The following is a 25,606-nucleotide window of genomic DNA, read 5'->3' as shown; positions in this document are numbered from 1 at the left end:
CTATGATGTGGAGACCTCCAGTAACCCATAGTGTACCAGGGGCTCTGTCTCTCCTATGGATAGTGCTGTACTTAATTCTGAGCTCTTCCTTCTGTATAAAAGTCATGTTCTACTCCCTATTTCTTTACCCTCCCGCACCTAGAAACAACTTTTCTCCTGATGTGAGGAAAATGTGGTAGAAGTAATCCGTAAGCTTTTTTGATGCCTAGTCCTATCAGTCCAGTCAAATCTACGTTCTTGGTTGTGATACACAGACTTGCTGGATTCCGCAATGTGGTATTAAGAAATGTTCTTCTTCCAGGGACTATAAACTCTTAGACATTTAGAGCACTTTTGCCTAGATTAAAAACAAATCTAGTTGGTCACTTTACATAGGTGGTTTATAACAGATCTTTAGTTAACGAAATAAAAAATTGCCATTAATGGTATTCTACATAAAACACATAGTTTCAAACTGTACACTATTTAAAAAGTTTGTTCCTGTCTCAGTAGATTTGCTACAGTGCTGATTGCCCCTTTAGTGGTTTTATAACAATCAGTGTATAAAACGCTGACCCACACTTGCTCTCTTTTGCCTGAAGATAAGCCCTCGGGACATCTTGTTGAATAGGGCTATTGGTTGGAAAAGTGTAATTGTAGTTCAGAGTGGAGCTGAAAACTGTATCAATGCAGGAAACTATACCCCATAAAATATTAGATTCGTAATCCAAAACTGGAATATAGATGAACTGGGAGTTCATTATGCAAGTGAAATAAGGCATTCACAGAAGGATGTGCTGCCTGAGTCCACACACATGAGGTCTCTAAAGTCCTCAAACTCAGAAGCAGGGAGTAGAATGTCAGTGGACAGGGCCAGGGGACAAGGGGAAATGGGGAGCTATTGTTCAATGGGTGTAACACTTCAGTTACACAGAGGAGTGAGTTTTAGAGATCTGCTGTACAACATCATGCCACTAGTTTACAGTCCTGTACCATGCACTTTAAAGAAGTCGTCAAGAGGGTAGCTCCCATGTTAAGTGTTCTTACCACAATTTAAAAAAAAAAGCTAATGGGGAAAAAAAAAAGGAAATTTTTGTTTGGTTTTGCTGCATGTTACACAGGCCTTTAACATTTATTTAGCAAATGGTAACCAAAAGAATTGCTTTATATTAACTCAGAAGTGAATTAAGCATGAATCAGATAACCTACTTTACATAATCTATACTGTTCTCATTAGCATTGTTGGTAACCTCTTTCCCCTTCTCCTTCCATTGTTATGGTAAAAAGAATGAACATGCATATCCTCCAGATAGGGCAGGATTTAAGTCTATTTCTGAATTTGAGGCTGTTTCCTGCAATGCTTGCATATGTAAACCATAAAAGTATTAAAATGTATAGACATCGATCATGGTGTTAAACACTGTACATATTCTTTAACCTTTCTCTGATTTGGTTCAAAAATGATTTTTAATTAAAAATAGCTTGAGTAACAATATAGAGTGTAAACAGTATAGAGTGTAATATTATGTAGTTCACTATAAACAACAGTAACTATTTATAACAAAACCTAACTATAAATTTGATAAAATAAATAAATTTAGGTAGTTCATAAACCAAGGGAAAAAAGAGGATTATAATTTAGACATTGCCCTCTCTGTATTTTACTTCATTCCTGAGTAGAAAGATTGAATTTAGGAACAGCCAGAAGTCATAGAGACAGAGTTTAAAAGCTTTTCTCTTTTTAGCAACTTTTGTGCCTGCTTTAAATTGATCATTTGTTTCATCAGCTAATCCTCAAGTAGAGGGCATGTCCTTTCCACTTGCAGAATTCTCTTACATAAGTTGAATTCCCTCCTTATCATCTCAAGCCAATAAGCACTTTATTTTCTTTTTTGTTTGTTATTAGGAAAAAGGGGGGAAAAATCAGCTCATAACTATTTGCTGGAGCTGTCTGCATTTTAATCCCAGACTATGAACGGACATCAGAGTGCCCTTATGATATTTTGCACAAAGGCTCAGTGTTCATGGCTCTACTCAGAGAACCCAAAATAGCATTCAGTAAGCAGTGACATACTGAGGGTCTTGGTACTACAAGCACAAGTGTCTGTAACTCACAGCAATGTGCCACATGTAAGGTTCGATGAGAAGCCTGTGAAGCAAGATCGGGGCAAACTCTCCTACTATTCTTCCCGCGTTTCACGTGAACTTTGGATTTCAGTCTTTTCAGACCTCATTGAACTTGAAGATACACAGGTAAGAATGTGATAAACAGGCAAGTATTGATTATATACGCTAACTCAATGAAAATAGAGCCAAAAACTACTTGAAAAACTCTCTAATTTTCACTTCATAAGCAAAAATTTCTAAAAATCTCTAAACTTGACATGTACATTGAACATTCTCTAAAACAAAGATCAATTTAGCACCCCTGCAATTCAGATTCAGGAAAATAAAAGTTCTTTATATCTAGAAAATTTAAAACAAGTTTCTCGGGAGGAATGTAGCATTACTGCATCTTTCTCCAGGATTTTGTTTCTTAATTTTTAAAAATATTTACCACTCTACTATCAGATGCCATGAGCAATAAAGTTATAAATTTTAAAGATATGTGGAAATATTTATTACAGAGTAAATATTTTTAAAATAATAAATTATTTATTAGTAAATTATATTCAGTATGGAGATTTCCACATATCTGAATAAAACTATATCCTTTTTTGAAAATCTCTTATTAAAGTTGATATATACTTATTTTATTTTCTTTCTTTTTGTCAGGTGTTTTTGGTTATCAAATTTTTCATTGACTTTCAAAAATTCTTAAAGTGAAATGCTAAAGTAATTAAGAATGTTACAAAAAGAATAATAATAATAATAGCAAACTATTGAGCACATTAAGAATACAAATACGTACATATACAAACATATACACATATCAGATGTCAGTCTATTATAACCATTACATGAAGGTTAATTCATCAAATATGAAATACACAAAACTATAAACTAAGAAAATGCAAAATGTGACAGGGAATTATTACTGTCTCAATTCTGATTTGTTGCAAGTAATTTTAATTGGGTTACTAATTTTAATAAAATATTTCAATGTAAATTTGTCAAGCATTTAGTAAATCCATAACTAGCATATGAAATAACTGCTGAAGAAGTTAACAAAATGTATAGGTAGAATATCAAATGTTTTCTCAGATTATGTAAATTTATAGTTCAGTTCTATCACTTTATTTTTTAATTAATATATCTGGAGAGAAGACTTTGTATTTGTATAAAATATTTGCTAATTTATAATTGAGACATTTATATTTTAGATGTATTTGCAAATAATGTAATAAAATTGTATACTTTAATATTATATTATTATTTCAAATTCTAAGTATTTTTAAAGTCTAAATATAACTAACATGCACATATATTTAGAATTTTAAATTTGAAAATATTTTTATTTCAATCTGAATATGTTTACCAAATATTTTTAACAAAATATTTAAAAATGTTTCCAGTAAAAACAAAGATACAAATTTATAGGTCTAGAATTGCTTAAAATTTTAAATAAAGAGTTTATGAAATCTAGCCTGGAAAATCCCATGGACGGAGGAGCCTGGTAGGCTGCAGTCCACGGGGTTGCTGAGTCGGACATGACTGAATGACTTCACTTTCACCTTTCACTTTCATGCATTAGAGAAGGAAATGGCAACCCACTCCAGTGTTCTTGCCTGGAGAATCCCAGGGAGAGGGGAGCCTGGTGGGCTGCCGTCTATGGGATCGCACAGAGTCAGACATGACTGAAGTGACTTAGCAGCAGCAGCAGCAGAAGCAGAAATCATTTGCTCTCTTTTTCTTTTTTTTCTTTTCTCAGAGATCCTCTGTTTCTTTTATTTTTTTTTTAATTTATTTTTTATTTTACTTTATATGTGTTTTCTTTACAAACACTTTTTACCAATGACTGAAATGAATCAGATCATTAGGTAAGTTATATAAAATTTTTACAGTTTCAATTTTAGCATGTTTTTTGTTTCCTTTTATGGTTAAAAACACACACACTTTCACACAATTTGTAGAAATCTTAAAGCATAGATTATCTACTTACGCATTTTGTTTTATTTTGTTTTCTCCTTTGAAATATTTCTAAGGTACTTATCTCCAGAAAATTTTTTAAAATTATTCAATTAAATTATCATAAATTGAAGATGCTTTAAACTGATGTGCACAAATTTCCCCCATGCATTCATAAGAAACCTATTGTTCAGAAATTTATCATAATATATGACATATAATTTGGTAAATAATAATCAATAACTAATTATGAATTGATAGTGAACTTTTTGCCAATCATGCTCTTAAAATTATTTTATAGGCAAAGTGTTATAGTATAGTATCTAATAAGTTATTGAGTAGTAATGCAATAAGAATAAATGCATGACACAGTTTGAAAGAACATATTGATTTTTCATATCTGTTTCTTTAGATTAGGATTTATTGATACTGACCATAATGTTTGAGGACTATGCTGATGAACATGAGAAACTGGAACTTTTGTCTTTTGTTGTCATGATGACTTTCCCTAATAACTATGATCATCTAATACCTGTATCTTTGCTTTGGTGTAACAGATTAAGGATAAAACACAAATACAGAACTTCATAACCCATATGAATCCTTTTATTCTGCCAGTGCAGGTAACAACTCATAATTTGAGAAATGAATGAGTTACTTTTGCCATAGTGACCAAAAAGATGTTTGATCTTTCTTTTAAAGACTCACAGTGTTAGAGTTTTGTTGCCACCACTCAGTTGAGAGAATTCAGCTTAAATGCTCTAAAAATCTACCTTTTCACAACTTCTAGAAAATCAGTTTCTTTTTGAGACAATGCATCCCCTTTTGAAATAATGCATGCATATTCAGAAGTGATCCAGTCAGACGATTCTTGTTTCAGATTTTTTTTAAAAATGGCTCTAGAATTAGTAAAGTAGAAATATTTTTGTCAGAAGTTTGTCTCATTAATTAGCACTTAGTAAAAGACATTCAAGACCATTAAAAAATGTCTTAAATTTAAAGGAAAACATATAATTTTTCAAAGACTCTGCTTTGGCATCTGAAATCAAGTTTGAAATGTTATCATAGAACAGTGACTTATACGAGATCAGCACATTTACATTTTATCTGCTCCTTCCTTCTAAGAACTTACATGATAAATGAATTTTGTAAATTAGCAGGATAGTATATTAAAGTGGGAGTACTTTTGGCACATCAGTTATGGCTAAAAATAACCTAGGTAATTTTCTGTAAGTGCAAAATTTAGAAATGTCATTCCTGTGGAAATGAGGAAATTGTACATAAATCATGGGAAAGGAAAATGCCACCGTTTTTCTGCCTTTAAGTTGAATTAGAGCTGAATTGTTTTCAAGAGTTTGCTATCTGTTTTATTCTTAAAAATCTCTACTGGAGCATCAGTGACCTCCTTTTTAAAGAGATTTGTTTTTTTTTTTGTTTGGTTTGGTTTTGGTTTTGGCCACGAGGCTCGTGGAATGTTAAGTTTGCTGAACCCAGGCTCTGAGCAGTGAAAGCACAGAGTTCTAACCACTGGACCCCTAGAGAATTCTCATTACTTCTATTTTGTTTGTTTTGAAGTTAGTTGATTTACAATGCAGTGTGAATTTATAATGTACAAAAAGTGATTCACACACATTCCCTTCTCCAGAAGATCTTCCTGACCCATTCTGCACGTGAATTCTTTATTGTCTGAGCCACCAGGGAAGCCCTCTTTTTCACGTTATTTCCCTTTATGGTTTATCACAGGATATTGAATACAGATTCCCATGCTATACAGGACTTTGTCGTTTACCTGTTCTCTACATGACAGTTTGCATCTGCTAATCCCAAACTCCCAATCCATCCTTCCCTCACCATCCTCTCCTGTGAGTAACAAGTTTCCTCTCTCATATCTCTGAGTCTGTTTCTTTCATAGATAAGTTCATTTGTGTTATATTTTATTTTTTATATTGTTTATTTTTTTTCTTTGCAGCATCTTTATGTATCACTCATTTAATTGCCCTACAAATGGGCTCTCAAACACTGTAATTTCTATGGTAAAAATTGTTCATTAATTCCAAATGGGCAATAACATGTATCTGCTTTCCTGTCATTTGCAACTACTTCAAGAGACACATCTACCATTGGAACTCATCTCGACCTTTAGTCAGTCTTCAAATCAGTCTTTTCTAATTCTTGAGAAACACTTATAAAATTCTTGAGCTATTCATCACGAGGCACCAGCCTTTGGTGTTTGCTTTTAATTAATGAAAAGTAGCCAAATTTGGACCCTTCAGGTACACATTAGCACTTGTTATGGACTCTTCTGGTGATAAGTTAAAGAAGATATCTATTTTTCATGTTCATTTGTAATACTATTTTTCCTATTAAATATAACTTACTATCAAACTCTACTTTCTGGATAGCATATAGTTTCTCTACCAAGAAACTATGTAACTATTACTGTTATAATTCTGTCCAAAACCTCTTTAAACATTGACTGGTTGTATACATCAAAAATTGCTCAACTAGCTTCAACAATTAGATTTCCAAATTTTTTACACAGTAAACAATGTATTGCAATAATGCACTGCATTTCTAAATGTCAGTTTATTTCTGTAGGACAGAGTTTTGGACCTGAGTTTAGTAGATTCAGTTCAGTTCAGTTCAGTTCAGTTGCCAGTCATGTCCGACTCTCTGCGACCCCATGAATTGCAGCACACCAGGCTTCCCTGTCCATCACCAACTCACAGAGTTCACTCAAACTCATGTCCATCGAATTGGTGATGCCATCCAGCCATCTCATCCTCCGTCGTCCCCTTCTCCTCCTGCCCCCAATCCCTCCCAGCATCAGAGTCTTTTCCAATGAGTCAACTCTTCATATGAGGTGGCTAAAGTACTGGAGTTTCAGCTTTAGCATCATTCCTTCCAAAGAACACTCAGGACTGATCTCCTTTATTATGGACTGGTTGGATCTCCTTGCAGTCCAAGGGACTCTCAAGAGTCTTCTCCAACACCACACTTCAAAAGCATCAATTCTTCGACGCTCAGCTTTCTTTATAGTCCAACTCTCACATCATACATGACCACGGAAAAAAACATAGCTTTGACTAGACGGACCTTTGTTGGCAAAGTAATGTCTCTTCTTTTAACAGTCTGAAATTCTTAACATTCCTGAAAGATATTTTCTAATTTCAAAATATCATTCCAAGTTATTTTGCTGGTATGAAAAACAACTAATAACAAGAAGCTATGGATTAGGAATTTAGAGGTCATGGGAGATAAGTGCATATCTTTGAAAGATTTACGAGGTGGAATTGACCATAGATGAAGCTTGAATATGCATGAGAGGTAAAGGAAGAAAACATGAAACAGGGAAATTTTATTCAACTGAAGAGTTTCTGAGTAGAGGCTGGTTTTATTTGGTGAAAGAAACAACATAATCATGATGTGGAAGACCCACTCCAGTATTCTTACCAAAAAAATCTCATGGATGGAGGAGGCTGGTGGGCTACTGTCCACAGGCCAAAAGAGTCAGATACAACTGAAGTGACTGAGTACACAGGCATGCAATGATATAGAATGAAGAATAAAAGAGGATTATTGAGGTGCCTCTTGGAAAATAGGTTTGTAGATCAGGAAATAGGTGTGTATAGACTCTTCACGAGATTGCTTTGTGATGTTTCAGTATATAAATATTAAATTGAAGCTGGAAAACCAAGAGATAAACATGTACCAAATGAGCAAAAATTTTTTTTAAGAATGGACCTTCAGAATTTAGGGCAAGGAAATTGAAATGGAGATTCTACGGGCAAAAGAGAAACACAAATGTGTATGGAGATTTGCAAACCAAAAAAAGGGAGCATTTTTAAAAGGAATGTGGTTATTGTGAAGGCAAAAACATGTTATACCACTGTGAAGCTAATTTTACAGTAATAAATAAGTGTTTTTTAGATTTTGTTAAAATATAATGGAAAATCCCTTTTGATCTTGATAGATTGGTTGCATTGCAGTATTAGGGTGGGGGAAACCTAAATTGCATTTTTCTGTAGACTGAATGAGAGAACGTGAAGATAGTGAATGGGCATTTATTCTGTAATATTTCCCCTCGATTTGCTTTAATATTTACTTTTGGATGTTGTGCCTTTTGAATTAGTGTTCTAATTTCCTGATCTTTTGTATCCAGTTTTCTATATCTATGTCTCGTTATTCTAGTACCTAAGAGATTGTCTCATATTTATCGTTTAACCATTCCCTCCCCCCACCTTTTAAAAACTAGTCATTAGATTGGACTTCATTAGATGTATTTTTTTCTGGCAACGACTAAGGTGATTGAGTTAGACCCCCCAAACATCATTACGGGCTTCCTCGGTGGCTCCGTGGTAAAAATCCTCCTGCCAATGTAAGAAATGCAGTTCGATCCCTGGCTCGGAAAAATCCCCTAGAGAAAGACATGACAACTCACTCCAGTATTTTTGCCTGGCAAATGCTATGGACAGTAAGTTTCTACTCCAAAACTGATTTTTTACATAATAGGAACTGTATACATTAGCCTTGAGTGTATAAACCTGCTAGGGTGCTTAGTCACTCTGTGTGTCTGACTCTTTGTGACCATTTGGACTGTAGCCTTCCAAACTCCTCTGTCTCTTGTATGCAGTCTGCAGCAAATATTTCCTATGATTCTTGCCCTGTCTCGGAAGGAGTTATTTTCTCTACGATTTAAGCAGCATTCATGTTGACAGTTAACTCCTTTGAGTTTTTGTTCCTGTGGTAATGGGGATTTACTAGTGATTCTCTTATACACTCTAAGGATGGATTAATTAGAGGGTTCTGAAGAAATCTGGGATTATAAACATTTAATGGGTTGTTTTATAGCCTAATACTAACTACCTTTGTTTTGCATTTGGCATGTTCTAGGTGCAGTCCCAATTCTTTTTACCTGACTTATCACAACATATACAGAAGTCAGGTATGTTATCTCATTTTGCAGTTGGAGAAACTAAATTTGAGAGTGTTTAAGTACCTTAGTGCATGCATGCTGAGTTGCTTCAGTCGTGGCCGACGCTTTGCCACCCCAGGGACTGTAGCCCGCCAGGATCCTCCGTCCGTGGGATTCTCTAGGTTAGAATACTGGAGTGGGTTGCCATTCCCTTCTCCAGGGAATCTTCCCTACTCAGGGATCCAACCAGTGTCTCTTACATCACCTTCATTGTCAGGCAGGTTCTTTACCACTAGAGCCAGTGGGGAAGCCATACCTCAGTTAGTACCATGCAACTATTAACTATAGATGTACAAGTCTTTACATTTTATTCAAATTCTTCTTAATAGCATTAATTTAATGTTACTAAATGAGAATTTAAATAAGTAATATAATTAGGAAAAAGAACCAGTTGAAAATTACACAGTTGATTTAATTCTTTACTTCATGTCATACCTTTGTCTACTATTACACATTCTCAGTCATTATTATTCATAATAACCATCCATTCTAGATATAATTTGGCAACCAGAAGGTTACTGCTACATGATCAGAGCCATACACTAACAGTCAAGCTGAGAACTAGAGCAAATGGTTCTCTTGAAGAGAGAGGAAGCAGGATACGGTGGGAAATGTCTGCTTGGAACATCCACCCGGCCACGTAGTGAACCTCTATCCTAAGAACGGTCTCCAGACAGGTGCTTAGATAACACAGGGCATACACAAGACCATCAACCGAGCTGTGGGAAAATATAAGAATTTTTGTTTTTGTTGATGCTTTATCTTCTTCTTTTGCATTTCATTTTTCCGTGTGTCTTGAGAAATATCTGTATAGTCATAGAAGTTGCAGAAGTAAATGATTAGTATACACATCCACAGCAGACGTTGGAGTCCACCTGAAGCATTTTTCTTTTCCTGATAAGAGTGTAAAACATGAAAGTTGGGAAACCACTGCTCTAAAAATAAACCCCGGCCCATATCTACACACATATTTCTTTTCCAAAATATTATCCATATTCCAAAATCCTTCAAGCACATTGGTTAAAGGTACCCACTCAGAAGGAAGCAAGTGCCCTGAGTTTAACTCCAACCCCACCGAGTATCACATGGTTAAGCAAAGTTGTTAACCTACATGTGCACGTTTTCTGCATTCATAAAATAGCAGCATACATAGAATGCATACCATAGAAATGTTGTAAGACGAGTCACTTAAAAATGGCATAGTATTTGTACAATTATAAGCATGGATTAAGCATTCAATATTAGTTAGATAAGATGATGATAATAATGATGAAGGTGATGATGGTGGAGGTAGTGTCCTCAGTCTCTTTGCCTTAGAATCACCTTTTAGTTCAGTTCAGTTCAGTCGCTCATTCGTGTCTGATTCTTTGCGACCCCATGAATTGCAGCACACCAGGCCTCCCTGTCCATCACCATCTCCCGGAGTTCACCCAGACTTACGTCCATTGAGTCAGTGATGCCATCCAGCCATCTCATCCTCGGTCATCCCCTTCTGCTCCTGCCCCCAATCCCTCCCAGCATCAGAGTCTTTTCCAATGAGTCAACTCTTCGCATGAGGTGGCCAAAGTACTGGAGTTTCAGCTTTAGCATCATTCCTTCCAAAGAAATCCCAGGGCTGATCTCCTTCAGAATGGACTGGTTGGATCTCCTTGCAGTTCAAGGGACTCTCAAGTGTCTTCTCCAACACCACAGTTCAAAAGCATCAATTCTTCAGTGCTCAGCTTTCTTCACAGTCCAACTCTCACATCCATACATGACCACTTTAGAGACTGTTAAAAATACCTCACTGAATCAGAAACTGTGGAGTGGAAAATCCACATTTTATCCCAGTTTTCTTTTCAAACTAATGTAGGGTAAGTGTGTAAATCATTTCCCTCAGCTAGAGGGAATGAACCAAGCAAGTTACTATTTACTTTACACACAAAAAGATTAAGGCATTCTCTTCATGCATAGTAAAAAATTTTCAACTAGAGAACATGTAATCAGATCCAACATAAAATAATAATAGAATTGTCACATATGTTCACAGTTTACTATAAAAACCATTACTACCATTTTCAAAAAAGTATTTTTGCTTAAATGCTTTTATTATTTCACCCGGTTCATCTGAGTCTAGTACTATATGATTCTATGACAGTATTTTATGAATTTTATAATTTTGCTTTGACCCTGCACACACAGATACACATCCACACAGACACACACACACACAAGCAAAATAGCAGAGTGTATGACTTCAAACTTTCTTTTCATTCACTGAGATTTGGGCCTTTAAAAAATCCATGTTTATATTATGCCTTTTTCAATAACAAAATCATATTTTCCACACCATTTGGCAGTGGTGCTTACTAAGTATTGCTTTTGATGGTAGAATAAATTTATAGATATTATAGTTATAAAGAAGATGTACTGAAAAAATTTATAATTGAAGAAAGGAACATTGGGTTGATATATTTGACTAGGCTTTATGTAGCTACTAATACAACATCAGCAAAAATTGTCAGAGTACAAGTATGTCTTTATTTACTATAGTAAGAAGTGGCTAAAAAGATTTCCAATATGTAAAAGACAAAATAATATATTTACAATGGAAATTGAGGACTAAATAATAAATGTTGCAATAAATTCTTGTGAAACTAGAATACATTTTTGATAAGAAGAAAAATATTTTTTACTTTATCTTGTCTTTGTAGAGATATATAAGTGCAGATCGACAGGTGGTATTTATGTAATGAAAATAAGTAACCAATAATGTCGTATAATCACACAAAACAAAGTTTTAGGTGAAAAATGCCTCATTTGCATGATTCTATGATTGTGGAATTCCCAACTCTTTAATTTATGGGTACAAAGCTTTTCATTAAACGTTGATGGTAAATAAATAAAAAGAAAACAACTCAAAGCTCCCTAAATAGGCAATGAGTGTATAATTGAGATTGCTTCATATGTCAGTATAATCCTAATCAGTGGCAATGAATGGACTGGGTCTATACATATCAGTACTGATGAGTCTAACTCATAAATTAAATATTCAATTTGAGAAAGGCTTTACATGATATCTCATTCATGCAGATTTTTAAATGCTGAATATATGTTATTTATAAACATCCATAGAGTAGATTTTTTATCTATAGGAAAAATCTCTTTATATTCAAGATAATAGTTATTTTTTGGTGGAAAAGGAGGAAGATTCATAATATTTCATTATGTAAATATTAACATTAAAATACAAAAAGTTAGTACTTCAAAAGTTTTATAACACTTTTTGCTCAAAGAAAAAAATACTTATCAAAGTAAACTAATAAGTAATTGCTGAATTTTGGATGGAATTCCAATTGTTTTTAATATGTTTACATGTGCGTATGTATAGATATGTAGTATAATTATGTATACACATTTTAATTACATGAGAATATAATATGTATTATAAATAATATATTATACACATGTTGCTTTAATGTGTGTGAGTGTTTGTGTGTGATTTCTGTGTGTGTAACAAATTTTTGTGTCTGTAACAAGCTTTTCTGTGTGTTTGAGTCTTGGGATTTGATATACAATGCATAATTGAGAATAGTTCATGCATAGGTGCACTTTCTTTTTGAAAATTTTAGACCCACCACTGTTTTATGAGTGTATGAATGTAGATTTATCCTTTTATATATTTCTTTTTGTATATGCTGCTCTCAACTACCTTTCATCTTTGTAATCACACATAAAGTAAAATCAATAGTAAAATATTTAATTATTTGCAGTAACATTTTTATGTCTACTTTTCCTGTTTTAAATGTGAATTAATATCATAGAATATAAACAGCCAACAAAGAAATATTTTCTACTTGCTACCTCAAATCATAGGAATGGTACCAGAGGGAACATCAGTCTATCTATCTGTGTTCAAATATAGCTCCAAACAAAAAAATCAATGCCTTAATTAAATTATCTCAGAAAGTAAAGATATATATTATACACTCCCCAGGTTGGGAGGAGAGGGTGGGGGGAAAATTAAAATCTGTTATTTTCCAGGAAATTCATTATCCTAGCTAACCTTAAGTTTAAAACTTTGGTGAAATGAAGTTTCCTTTCAAGTTTTTGTTTTTAATGGAACGCCCCAAGCCGATTTTAGTATTTCATAGAATTCAGCCATGCATGTAAAATATCCTGGTATTAAATGCTTGAGAAATGTACCAAAGTCAGAATGCACCAGATAGATGAGGGAATCCCAAAGAAAAATATACTCACTATAAAATATTTTAAGCATATGCTTTAAAAATACTGAAGAAATGGCAGAGGAATTAATTCAGCACCTAATATTGTGGAGAAAATATCCCAGAAAAATGAGGACTGAACTGAACTAGAGAAACCAAGATTTGATATAATGCACAAGAAGTTAACTGAATTATACAGGCTATGGAGATTTGTGGCCCATCTGACTACGCTTAATATCTTAACTTGAAAATTACTTAACTTGGGCAGCTATTTGAAATAATGTTTTTGAAATTAATATGCAAATACACTTGTCCCTGGGCACATCATATTTCTCTCCATCTCTGACCTTATTCAATTTCTTGTATCCTTTTAGGTTAGGCATTTTTATCTCTTCTGTTACTCTGACAAGTCTTTATTCCAGCTATTATCTATAGCTGGCCTCTGTGACCTCCTTTCTCTCATTAGTTTCTATAAGCTCACTTTCATCTTTCTTCTCTTTTTAAATGGGAGTTAATAATTAGCATCTCATTGAATTAAAGGAATATTAACTGAAAAATACAGGGAGTACCTCCTATGGTGTTAAGAATCTAGTTGGTGATTTTATGGGGGTGCTAAGCTAGGTAACCAAGTCCTCAAAAATCTCATACCAAAAATGATTGAGTCAGTGGGGGGTGCAGTCACTCATTGTCTCAAGCTTGATTGAAACTCCATCCTCGCATAACTACAGCATCTGGTTGCCTAAAATAGGAAAGATAAAGACAGAACTATTCAAATGTCTTTTACTGCTTCCGTTCTGAAACATAAATGTATGGTCTTCACTTATATTTCATTAACAAAATAAAGTGCATCAATAAAATGCCTCCCTGTCCATCACCAACTCCCAGAGTTCATCCAAACTCATGGCCATTGAGTCAGTGATGCCATCCAGCCATCTCATCCTCTGTCGTCCCCTTCTCCTCCTGACCCCAATCCCTCCCAGCATCAGGGTCTTTTCCAATGAGTCAACTGTTCGCATGAGGTGGCCAAAGTATTGGCGGTTCAGCCTCAGCATCAGCCCTTCCAAAGAACACCCAGGACTGGTCTCCTTTAGGATGGACTCGTTGGATCTCCTTGTAGTCCAAGGGACTCTCAACACCACAATTCAAATGCATGAATTCAGCACTCAGCTTTCTTCACGATCTGACTCTCACATCCATACATGGCCACTGGAAAAACAATACCCTTGACTAGATGGACCTTACTTCGGCAAAGTAATGTCTCTGCTTTTTAATATGCTATCTAGTTTGGTCGTAACTTTCCTTCCAAGGAGTAAGTGTCTTTTAATTTCATGGCTGCAATCACCATCTGCAGTGATTTTGGAGCCCCAAAAAATAAAGTCTGAAACTGTTTCCACTGTTTCCCCATCTATTTCCCATGAAGTGATGGGACCAGATGCCATGATCTTCGTTTTCTGAATGTTGAGCTTTAAGCCAACTTTTTCGCTCTCCTCTTTCACTTTCATCGAGAGGCTTTTTAGTTCCTCTTCGCTTTCTGCCATAAGGGCAGTGTCATCTGCATATCTGAGGTTATTGAGATTTCTCCCAGCAATCTTGATTCCAGCTTGTGCTTCTTCCAGTCCAGGGTTTCTCATGATGTACTCTGCATAGAAGTTAAATAAGCAGGGTGACAATATACAGCCTCGACATACTCCTTTTCGTATTGGGAATTAGTCTGTTGTTCCATGTCCAGTTCTAACTCTTGCTTCCTGACCTGCATATAGGTTTCTCAAGAGGCAGGTCAGGTGGTCTGGTATTCCCATCTCTTTCAGAATTTTCCACAGTTGATTGTGATGCACACAGTCAAAGGCTTTGGCATAGTCAATAAAGCAGAAATGGATGTTTTTCTGGAACTCTCTTGCTCTTTTGATGATCCAGCGGATGTTGGCAATTTAATCTCTGGTTCCTCTGCCTTTTCTAAAACCACCTTGAACATCTGGAAGTTCATGATTCATGTATTGCTGAAGCCTGGCTTGCAGAATTTTGAGCATTACTTACTGGCGTGTTAGATGAGTGCAGTTGTGCGGTAGTTTGAGCATTCTTTGGCATTGCCTTTCTTTGGGATTGGAATGAAAACTGACCTCTTCCGGTCCTGTGGCCACTGCTGAGTTTTCCAAATTTGCTGGCATATTGAGTGCAGCACTTTCACAGCATCATCTTTCAGGATTTGAAATAGCTCAACTGGAATAACATCATCTCCACTAGTTTTGTTCATAGTGATGCTTTCTAAGGCCCACTTGACTTCACATTCCAGGATGTCTGGCTCTAGGTGAGTGATCACACCATCGTGATTATCTTGGTCATGAAGATCTTTTTGTACAGCTTTTCTGTGTGTTCTTGCTACCTCCTCTTAATATCTTCTGCTTCTGTTAGGTCCAGACCATTTCTGTCCTTGATCGAGCCCATCTTTGCATGAAATGTTCCCTTTGTAGCCCTAATTTTCTTGAAGAGATCTCTAGTCTTTCCCATTTTGTTGTTTTCCTCTATTTGTTTGCATTGATCAGTGAGGAAGGCTTTCTTATCTCTTCTTGCTATTCTTTGGAACTCTGCATTCAGCGTTTTATCTTGTATTCAGAGTTATATCTGCATTCACATGCTTATATCTTTCCTTTTCTCCTTTGCTTTTCACTTCTCTTCTTTTCACAGCTATTTGTAAGCCCTCCTCAGACAGTCATTTTGCTTTCTTGCATTTCTTTTCCATGGGGATGGTCTTGATCCCTGTCTTCTGTAAAATGTCAGGAACCTCTGTCCATAGTTCATCAGGTGCTCTGTCTATCAGATCTAGTCCCTTAAATCTATTTCTCACTTCCCCTGTATAATCATAAAGGATTTGATTTAGGTCATACCTAAATGGTTTAGTGGTTTTCCCTACTTTCTTCAATTTAAGTCTGAATTTGGTAATAAGGAGTTCATGATCTGAGCCACAGTCAGCTCCCGGTCTTGTTTTTGCTGGCTGTATAGAGCTTCTCCAATTGCGGTAGGCATATTGGTAAGCTATGATAATGTCTACTATAGCAATCAAAAGATTTTAGTTCTTTTTTTACTCTTTTATTTCACATGCTAGTCACAGCCATTTCTCCTTACTAATTATTTAGATGTTAGAAATGGTTAAGGAAATCCTACAGAACTAAAGGTAGGCTTTTCTTAGAAACAGGGTGAAAGGGAAGATACCTTGTGAACAATTAGAATGGTATCTGAGACTGGAATCTCCTCGTGCTACTCACAACCTTTTCCTATAATTTTTGCAGAAATCTCAACCTCAGTATTTCCAAACCTACCTAATCTCTTTTGAATTCCAGTTAGCCATCAAGTTTTGTTAATCCTGTTTCCATATTATTCATTGTGGTCCTCATCTATATTATCTGTTTCTGGGAACTGTGATTGACCTGACTGTTGGAATGCACTGGAGCCTTCAATTGGGCAACAAACTGTCGTGGTGGGTGGGAGAAACAGAACAACCATTTCAAAGTCCTGGAATTGTAGATGCCTTTCAGCACTCTTAGAAAATTAAAATTATTTCTTGAAAACTGACCTCATATTAACTAATGGTTAACATAAATAAATATAAATATGAATGAAGACATTGAGCTGGGAAACAATACAGTAGGTAATAATAGAGTCCCCAAGATACTTCCACTGAAATAGTTCAAGAACCTTACACTTTTACATTATTAATATCCTTGCTTCTGCATGTAAGTGAGTAGTGGTTGTGGTTTAGTTTCTCTTGTGACCCCATGGACTGAAACCCTCCAGAGTCCTCTGTCCATGGGATTTCCCTGGCAAGAATACTGGTGTGGGTTGTCATTTCCTTCTCCAGGGGACCTTCCAACCCAGAGATCGAACCCCCGTCTCCTGCATTGCAGGCAGATTCTTTATTGACTGAGCCACCAGGGAAGCCCATTTAAGGAAGTAGAGAAGCTTTTAAATAGATTCACACAAATGCAGAGTATCTTCTGGACTGTGTATTGAGGCAGTTCCACAACCTTGGAAAAAATGAACTTCAAGGTGCAGTCTGTAACCTTCCTCCAACCATCCTATAAGGAATGATAAAGTTGCTTATGGAATAAGGGGGTTGTTAAGAGACATTCCTTGTTTTTCTTTTGTAAAAAGATCTGTCAAATTAAAAGAGAAAAAGGAAAAGGATTTCAAACTACTTCCTCTGTGATAATATTACCACTCACAGCCTCCAGAGCCTCACTTAACAGCCTGTCCAGCCCTAAGGTTTTATAGAATTTGCTTGTTTCACACCTTTAGATCCTAATATGAAACATTAGACGTGCTTCTTTAAATTAATAAAGAGAAATATGTTATCTTATTTTTAAGTAGCATTTTAGAAACTAGGACTTTAAGAGTTTATTTTTTTAAGCTTTGGAACTTCCTGACCATTGCAAAGTGTGTCTTTTGATATACTATTTTGGCCAAGCCTACTCAGTGATTTTCAGAAGACAGAGACATTGTATTAATTGCCATCTGCTTGTCTCTTTGAAGAGCTGGCTAAGTTGAGCTTAGTTTCAGCTTTACACAAGCCTTTCAGAATACATTATATTTTATAAGTTTTCACAGATGGAATAATTATCTTTATATAACCAGGAAGAGGTCATAGAAAAGACAATTTGTAATTAGATTCAGTAACAAACTGTATAAGTGCATAGATTATCATATTTTTCATCCCTTAAGTCATAATTAGTCTTCTTTGAAAACGTAATTGTTCTGAGTCACAGTGGGATCATTTTCAGCCCATATATGCCCATCCAATATCACACATTGCTTCAAGCATGACAATGTTTATCTGTCATAGTCACTTAGCATTCTTGGAAAAAAATAATGATATTCACATCCTTTGAAAATACTTGTAGAACACATACATTAGGAACAATGTATCCTACCCTATGTTTGCAATAGTCTTTTATAAAATTTTTATATGTGCATGAATTTTGCAGAAATAATAGTAGTTGACCACTTCAAAGTTTAGAAATAAAGAAATCACTAGGCATTTACTACCCAGGTATAGGTTGCTATTTTTATAGAATTACTTTAAAATACTTACATAACATATATTGTGCATCAGACAGTATTCTGTGTACATTGACTCATTTAATCAAGATAACCTCAAGTGATATGCCTTATTTTCATTGTCATTTTTCATATGGCAAAACTGAGGTATGTATTTAGTGTTAGTTGCTCAGTTGTGTGCGACTCTTTGAGATCCCATGGACTGAAGGTCCCCAGGTTCCTCTGCCCATGGGATTTGCCAGGCAAGAATCGCAGAGCAGGTATTGCCCAGTCACACAGTAGTGGATGGTGGGGCTGATCTTGTCATAGACATCTTTGCTCCACAGGTGGCGCCCTTAACCCCATTGAGCAGACTTGGAACATTGCATTTCAACATATTTGGGAGAATCAGCTCACTCAGGAAATAGTAAAATCTTGATCTTCATTATGGTGCTACATAACCTTACTTTATGTAAAATAGCTTCATAATTCATTATAAAACTATGTTTATATCTGTATAAACTAAATATTAATACTGAAAAATAGAAATGCATATTCTTTTACTCCATTTATAATTATTCAATTCAGAGATAATTTCTATTTGCATTTGAGGGCATAGTCTTCCAGGCTTTCTTCTCTGAATTTGTCTATATTTATGGTCAAATTAATGGAATCATTTTCTACGTAATTTCTTTTTTTCACCTAGCAAAGTGTTGCACCATATTTCCATTTCATTAAGTGCCTTTACAGCATAACATTTAGTAGCTGAATAGCATTATGTTAACATGAATTTCAGGCTTACCCGGTAGCTCAGTTGGTAAAGAATCTGCCTGAAATGCAGGAGACCCGGGTTCGATTCCTGGATTGGGAAGATCCCCTGGAGAAGGGAATGGAAAGCCACTCCAGTGTTCTTGCCTGGAGAATCCCATGGACAGAGGAGCCTGGCAGGCTACCGTCCATGGCTTCATAAAAGTTGGACACAACTTAGCGACTAAACAACCACCAATATGAATTTTGAAACTTATTTTTTTATTCACTTTTTCTTTGTCATCTATGAGAGCAATTTTTTTATCTTCTCCAAATAATTAGATACAAGGTATTCAGGCATTTTTCCAGTGTTTTGAAATTTCACAATGATAGAAAAATATAGAGAAATATATATGAGTTTATCTCCTGAAATACTGTATTAGAATATCTTTTTAGGTATTAGAAATAGAGCACTGTTTTATTCATCTATATTACATGTTTTCATGAGAATGTTATATGAAAAAAATTTCAGAAAATAAAGTTTTTTTGACTTTCAGAAATAGCCAGTGGACCTGCAATGGCTAAATTAAAATTAAAAAACTGGTAAAGACATAGTTAAGCTTTGTACATATTAATTGCATTGGCAACATGTAGTGAGGAATATAGTCCAAAAGGAGTTCAGGTGAACCTTCAGTAGAGAATTATACAAAGATTTAGCCTTGAAGTTATAAGAATGAACCCCATTTTGGTAGCTTGCGGAAGGGAAATAAAAAGTGGGATACCAGATTTTTTAAAATGAGATTTTGCCAATGTGTATTTCATCAACTGAAATCTGTATCTTCCCATTGTGGAATATTTTGCATGGGCATTTTCAGTCTTATCAGCGCACAGCCTTCACATGGGGCTCATTAACCCGCAGCCCTCCCTGAAATTGAGGGAAAGGCGCTCAGCTGTGTCTGACTCTTTGTGACCCCATGGACTCCCCTCCCTGCTGCTCCAAAACATAGTTCATAACAGCCAGCCCAGGAATGGACCGACTCTACATTTTAGGACACCACACAAGTAGTATTGCAGGAGGCTATAATGTCAAAGGGGGCTTAGGTGATTTCAGCCATTACATTGCTTCATCTGTGGCATACACTGTCAATTCTGCAGTAAATAAGTAAAATATAAGTCTAATGAGAATTCATAAACAGAACAAAGAAAAAGGTCTTTTACATTCTAAATCTCTTAAGAAAGAGTTAATACATGGTTAATTATAATTTTTGGTTCAAAAATTGTCTTCCTTCTCACTTATGTCTGCAAGCTATATCCACTCATTTCTTATTATATTCCTATTAGCAGTTTTGAGAAAGCCATTTAAAAGCCTTTATTTATAATGTCACTCTAAGAGACTGCCAAGTTTCCCTTGATTTTTAAGAGATCACAAATAGGATTAAGTTTCTATATTTATCTGATCCACACTTCCCCAGCTCGAACTTTTATCTTCCCCCACACAGACACCAAATCCATCATTCTGACTTATTCTTTCCTTTGCTTTGTGACCTCAAGAATCTTTAGAGTAAGAGGGAAAATGATGGTGTAAAAGGATATAATAGAAAACATTTTATTATGTCTAGTTTCAAGAATGGTCCAAAAGTTAAAATGCAATTTAAAGAACTTTATTCAGCTTTAGTAACATGAACTACCCAAGACACATGTCATACACAATGTTAGAAATCTATGCATTTCCTTTCTTCTATTCAGGAAAACGCAAAGTATATTGTAGACTCTATGACCTTAAAATTAGGTATACAATCCTACCTCTATTTAGTATTATGTAGATCACTTAAAATTTCTCAGTAGACATCCCTTCATATGTGAGTATAATATATTATATGAAATATACTTTTCTATATTAAAATCATGTGATTCTACTTGGATATATTATATTGATGCTTATAATAATAATGTTATTCAAATATTAATAACTTTATTAGATAATATTGTGTTAATATCAATGCCACCTTATTTTAATATATTATATATTTTGAAAAATACTATACTATACATTTTATTTAATATTTACACATATGTCTAGATACTGGCACTGATATTAAATCCAAACAAGCTAACATGATTCAGAGTAATGGTATGGTTTTCTCTATATTGGCATATTATGCATGGGGGGATAATATATGTATATACTGTATAATATATACAGTATTTTATACTATATATAGTATAGTTATGATAACACATAATTATTATATAAATTAATAATAATCCTATACATATAATATACAGTTATGTATATACTGTATATAAGGGGGGATACATGTAAATATATGTATACTTATAGCTGATACATTTTGTTGTACAGCAGAAACCAACACAACACTGTAAAGCAGTTCTCCTCCAATCAAAAATAGAAATTTAACAAAGAAAGAAATATTATACAGATTCATATTCCTGTATTCACCTGATTGGAAAATAAAACCAGGATTGCCGACGTAGGTCAGAAATGTCACTGGCTATTTCTCTAGGGCCCATTTCAGACATATTAATTGATAACAGTTTTCCTTATTAGCCTGAACTCAGCTCTGGGTGTCTCTCAGTCTGACACCGTTGACAGCTGCCAACACTGTTCATTCAAAAATGGACCATTATTTGCAACAATTTTTCCCTTCCCCTAAAATGTATGATCACTATAGAAAATTTGGAACATGGAAGATTGCAAACAAAGCCATAATAGTTCCTCATTCAAATATGCTTACTGCCACCATTTCGTTCTATTTTTATACTGAGTTTCAAACGACAGGGTATTGTATTCCTATCTGTTTTGTTATGATACAGATGAATGAAATAGTGATAAATTAACTTTTAAATATTTCCATCATACACTTAAGCTGAAAAAAATAACATAAGGTAGAACAATCATTCAAGTTTAATGGATATTATGTTTTGATAGCTCTAGGTTGTATCAGAGGAAAAAAATGCCACAGATATTTCTAAACTTCAAATGTTAAACCGGTTTCTCTTTCTCCTATCATCTTAACTATCATCATAAAATCTGTGTATTATTTTTCTTTTCTTAGACTTAGTTTAGGAAGCCAATTTATGAGAATGATTTATAATGTATCACCTTATAATTTTGAAACATTTGGTAGCATTCAGTTCAGTCACTCAGTCATGTCCAACTCTTTGCGACCCCATGAATTGCAGCACTCCAGGCCACCCTGTCCATCACCAACTCCCGGAGTTCACTCAGACTCACGTCCATCGAGTCAGTGATGCCATCCAGCCATCTCATCCTCGGTCGTCCCCTTTTCCTCCTGCCCCCAATCCCTCCCAGCATCAGAGTCTTTTCCAATGAGTCAACTCTTCGCATGAGGTGGCCAAAGTACTGGAGTTTCAGCTTCAGCATCATTCCTTCCAAAGAAATCCCAGGGTTGATCTCCTTCAGAATGGCCTGTTTGGATCTCCTTGCAGTCCAAGGGACTCTCAAGAGTCTTCTCCAACACCACAGTTCAAAAGCATCAATTCTTCAACGCTCTGCCTTCTTCACAGTCCAACTCTCACATCCATACATGACTACTGGAAAAACCATATCCTTGACTAGGCGGATCTTAGTCGGCAAAGTAATGTCTCTGCTTTTGAATATACTATCTAGTTTGGTCATAACTTTTCTTCCAAGGAGTAAGCATCTTTTAATTTCATGGCTGCAGTCACCATCTGCAGTGATTTTGGAGCCCAACTGACACTGTTTCCACTGTTTCCCCATCTATTTCCCACGAAGAGATGGGACCGGATGCCATAATCTTCGTTTTCTGAATGTTGAGCTTTAAACCAACTTTTTTGCTCTCCTCTTTCACTTTCATCAAGAGGCTTTTTAGCTCCTCTTCACTTTCTGCCATAAGGGTGGTGTCATCTGCATATCTAAGGTTATTGATATTTCTCCCGACAATCTTGATTCCTGCTTGTGTTTCTTCCAATCTAGCGTTTCTCATGATGTACTCTGCATATAAGTTAAATAAGCAGGATGACAATATACAGCCTTGACGTACTCCTTTTCCTATTTGGAACCAGTCTGTTTTTCCATGTCCAGTTCTAACTGTTGCTTCCTGACCTGCATACAGATTTCTCAAGAGGCAGGTTAGCTGGTCTGGTATTCCATGGTGCCTTAATTTGAACTTCAATTTTTTATACATTTTTTCCTACATATTTCAATTTATATTTGCCTCTAAGTGGACAAATTAAAAAATTTTTTTGAGGTATAAAGTGGTAAAGAAAATAGCTGTTAGTTTATAGACTAAACTAGCTTTTAAATATATACTAAATTTGGATGAATTATCTCCAAACCGTGTCTATGTATGTGCTCAGTTGTGTCCAATTCTTCATGACCCTGTGGAGTGTAGTCTGCCAGGGTCCTCTGTCCATGGAATTTTCCAGGCAAGAATATTGGAGAAGGTTGCCATTTCTTTCTCCAGGAAATCTTCCCGATGAAGAGATCAAACGAGTCTTTTGTGTCTCCGGCACTGTAGGTGAAATCTTCACCTTTGAGCCATCTGGTATGCCAATTCAGTGGTTGCCCAAATTTTTAATTTTATTAACTTATTATGGAGTTCTGTTTTTTGTATATTTCATCAACTGCTGGTACTAAAATATTTAATACTTGCTGTGCATCATATTGATTTTACAAATATAAAATAAATTATTGTTATTTTTATTGTTGAAAATATGTTTTAAATACCGTTAAAATGCAGTGCAAATACTCATTAACCAATTTCAAGAATATTAATTATCAGGAGGACCAAAGATTATCAGTTGTTGACCAGAAAACAATGACTAGCAAAATTAGCAATATTTTTATTTATCATCTAATAACCAATTCATATTAAATATTAGAGATTTATAAAAATGTAAGGATAAGAATGTGTTTATACAAATCAAGATCTAGACAATGTCCTCACTTTACACTTGCTCTTTTATCTTAAACGTCTTTTAATCTAGCACAATATCTTCTTTAAAACCCTACACTTTTTTGGTCAAACTGCTAACATGTTGAAGCCTCCCCAATCCTGTCCTTCTATGTTGTCACAGAGCACACAGGCTTTGGGTTCCCTGCCTCATATAACAAATTCCCACTGGAACTTTCAATGCAAAAAGACAGACTTTTGGACACAGTGGGGGAAGGGAAGAATGGGGCTCTTCCCCATCCAGAGATCGAACTTGGGTCTTCTGCATTGCTCGTTTATTCTTTACTGTCTGAGCCAGCAGGGAAGCCCTAATGCATATGTTTGAATACAAAAGAACAGACTTTTGCATGCAATGGTGGGGAGGAAAAGGTAGGAAGATTTAAGAGAGTAGCATTGAAATAAATCAGATTTTTTTAGCAGCAGTAATGAGGGATAACTGACAGAACAAACCACACATATTCAAATTGATTTGGGTTTCTTTGGCATATTTATACTTCTGTGAGACCATAATCACAGTCAAGATAATGAACAAAGCCATCACCTCTCGATTTCTCTCAAGACCCTTAGTATTCCCTCCTTCTTCTTCTCCAGCTCCATGCTCTCTCAAGAACTTACCTGTTTTCTGTCATTGTAATAGGTTTGAATTTTCTAGAATTATATACAGATGGAAACATGCAATCTGAATTATCTTTTGTCAAGCTTCTTTCATTCAGCATAACTATTGGGGATGTTACTTTGGGCATCAATAGCTCATTTATTTTTACTACTGAGCACAATTACACCCCATGGATGTACCACACTTAATACAGTGAATTGTTGCTAGGCATTTGATTTGTAGTCAGTTGGGCTATTTTTAAAAAAGCTGCTTTAAACATTCTGAAGATCAGCCCTGGGATTTCTTTGGAGGGAATGATTCTGAAGCTGAAACTCCAGTACTTTGGCCACCTCATAGGAAGAGTTGACTCATTGGAAAAGACTCTGATGCTGGGAGGGATTGGGGGCAGGAGGAGAAGGGGACAACAGAGGATGAGATGGCTGGATGGTATCACGGACTCGATGGACGTGAGTCTGAGTGAACTCCGGGAGATGGTGATGGACAGGGAGGCCTGGTGTGCTGTGATTCATGGGGTCGCAAAGAGTCAGACACGACTGAGTGACTGAACTGAACTGAAACATTCTGGTAAATATCTTTGCATGGATGTGTAATTTTATTCATCTGAATCAAATATCTGAGAATAGAATGGCTGGGTCATATGGCTGGTGTATATTCAAATTTTTAACTTAAAAACCTGTTTTCTACACCGGTTGTGCCAGCTTCCATTCTCAACAGCTGTGCATGAGAACTATATCTCATTTGGTACTGCAATCTATAGTCTTAATTATTTTATGTTGATTGATTGTGCTTTTAATTTTTTTTATTCTCAGGGATTTTTATTGTTTAATTCACATTTCAATAGAGGAGGCCAGTGTTAACTACCTCACAATTATAACTATTTACTTCTCTTTGTTCTATTGATATTTTCTTCATGTATTCCAAAGCTCTGATATTAAATACACTTATGTTTGGGAATGTTTGGCCTATTTGATAAATTTCCTTTTATAATCTTTATAAATGCCCTTGTTATGTCAGATAATATACCTCTTAT

General features: G+C 35.3%; 1 protein-coding gene across 1 annotated transcript in view; it reads left to right on the top strand.

Moving 5' to 3' along the window:
• The first annotated feature begins 2,008 nt into the window (after positions 1 to 2,008).
• CDH19 (cadherin 19) overlaps positions 2,009 to 25,606 on the top strand; it is a 78,089-nt gene continuing 54,491 nt past the window's right edge. The window contains exon 1 of the mRNA XM_040264336.1: positions 2,009 to 2,232. The gene's annotated coding sequence lies outside the window, so the exon portion shown is untranslated. The remainder of the gene's footprint in view (positions 2,233 to 25,606) is intronic.

The sequence above is a fragment of the Oryx dammah genome, unplaced genomic scaffold (genome assembly GCF_014754425.2).
Source record: "Oryx dammah isolate SB20612 unplaced genomic scaffold, SCBI_Odam_1.1 HiC_scaffold_22, whole genome shotgun sequence".
Classification (NCBI taxonomy): domain Eukaryota; kingdom Metazoa; phylum Chordata; class Mammalia; order Artiodactyla; family Bovidae; genus Oryx; species Oryx dammah.
Note: the sequence above shows the minus strand (reverse complement) of the source record. Positions and strands in the feature narration are given on the sequence as shown.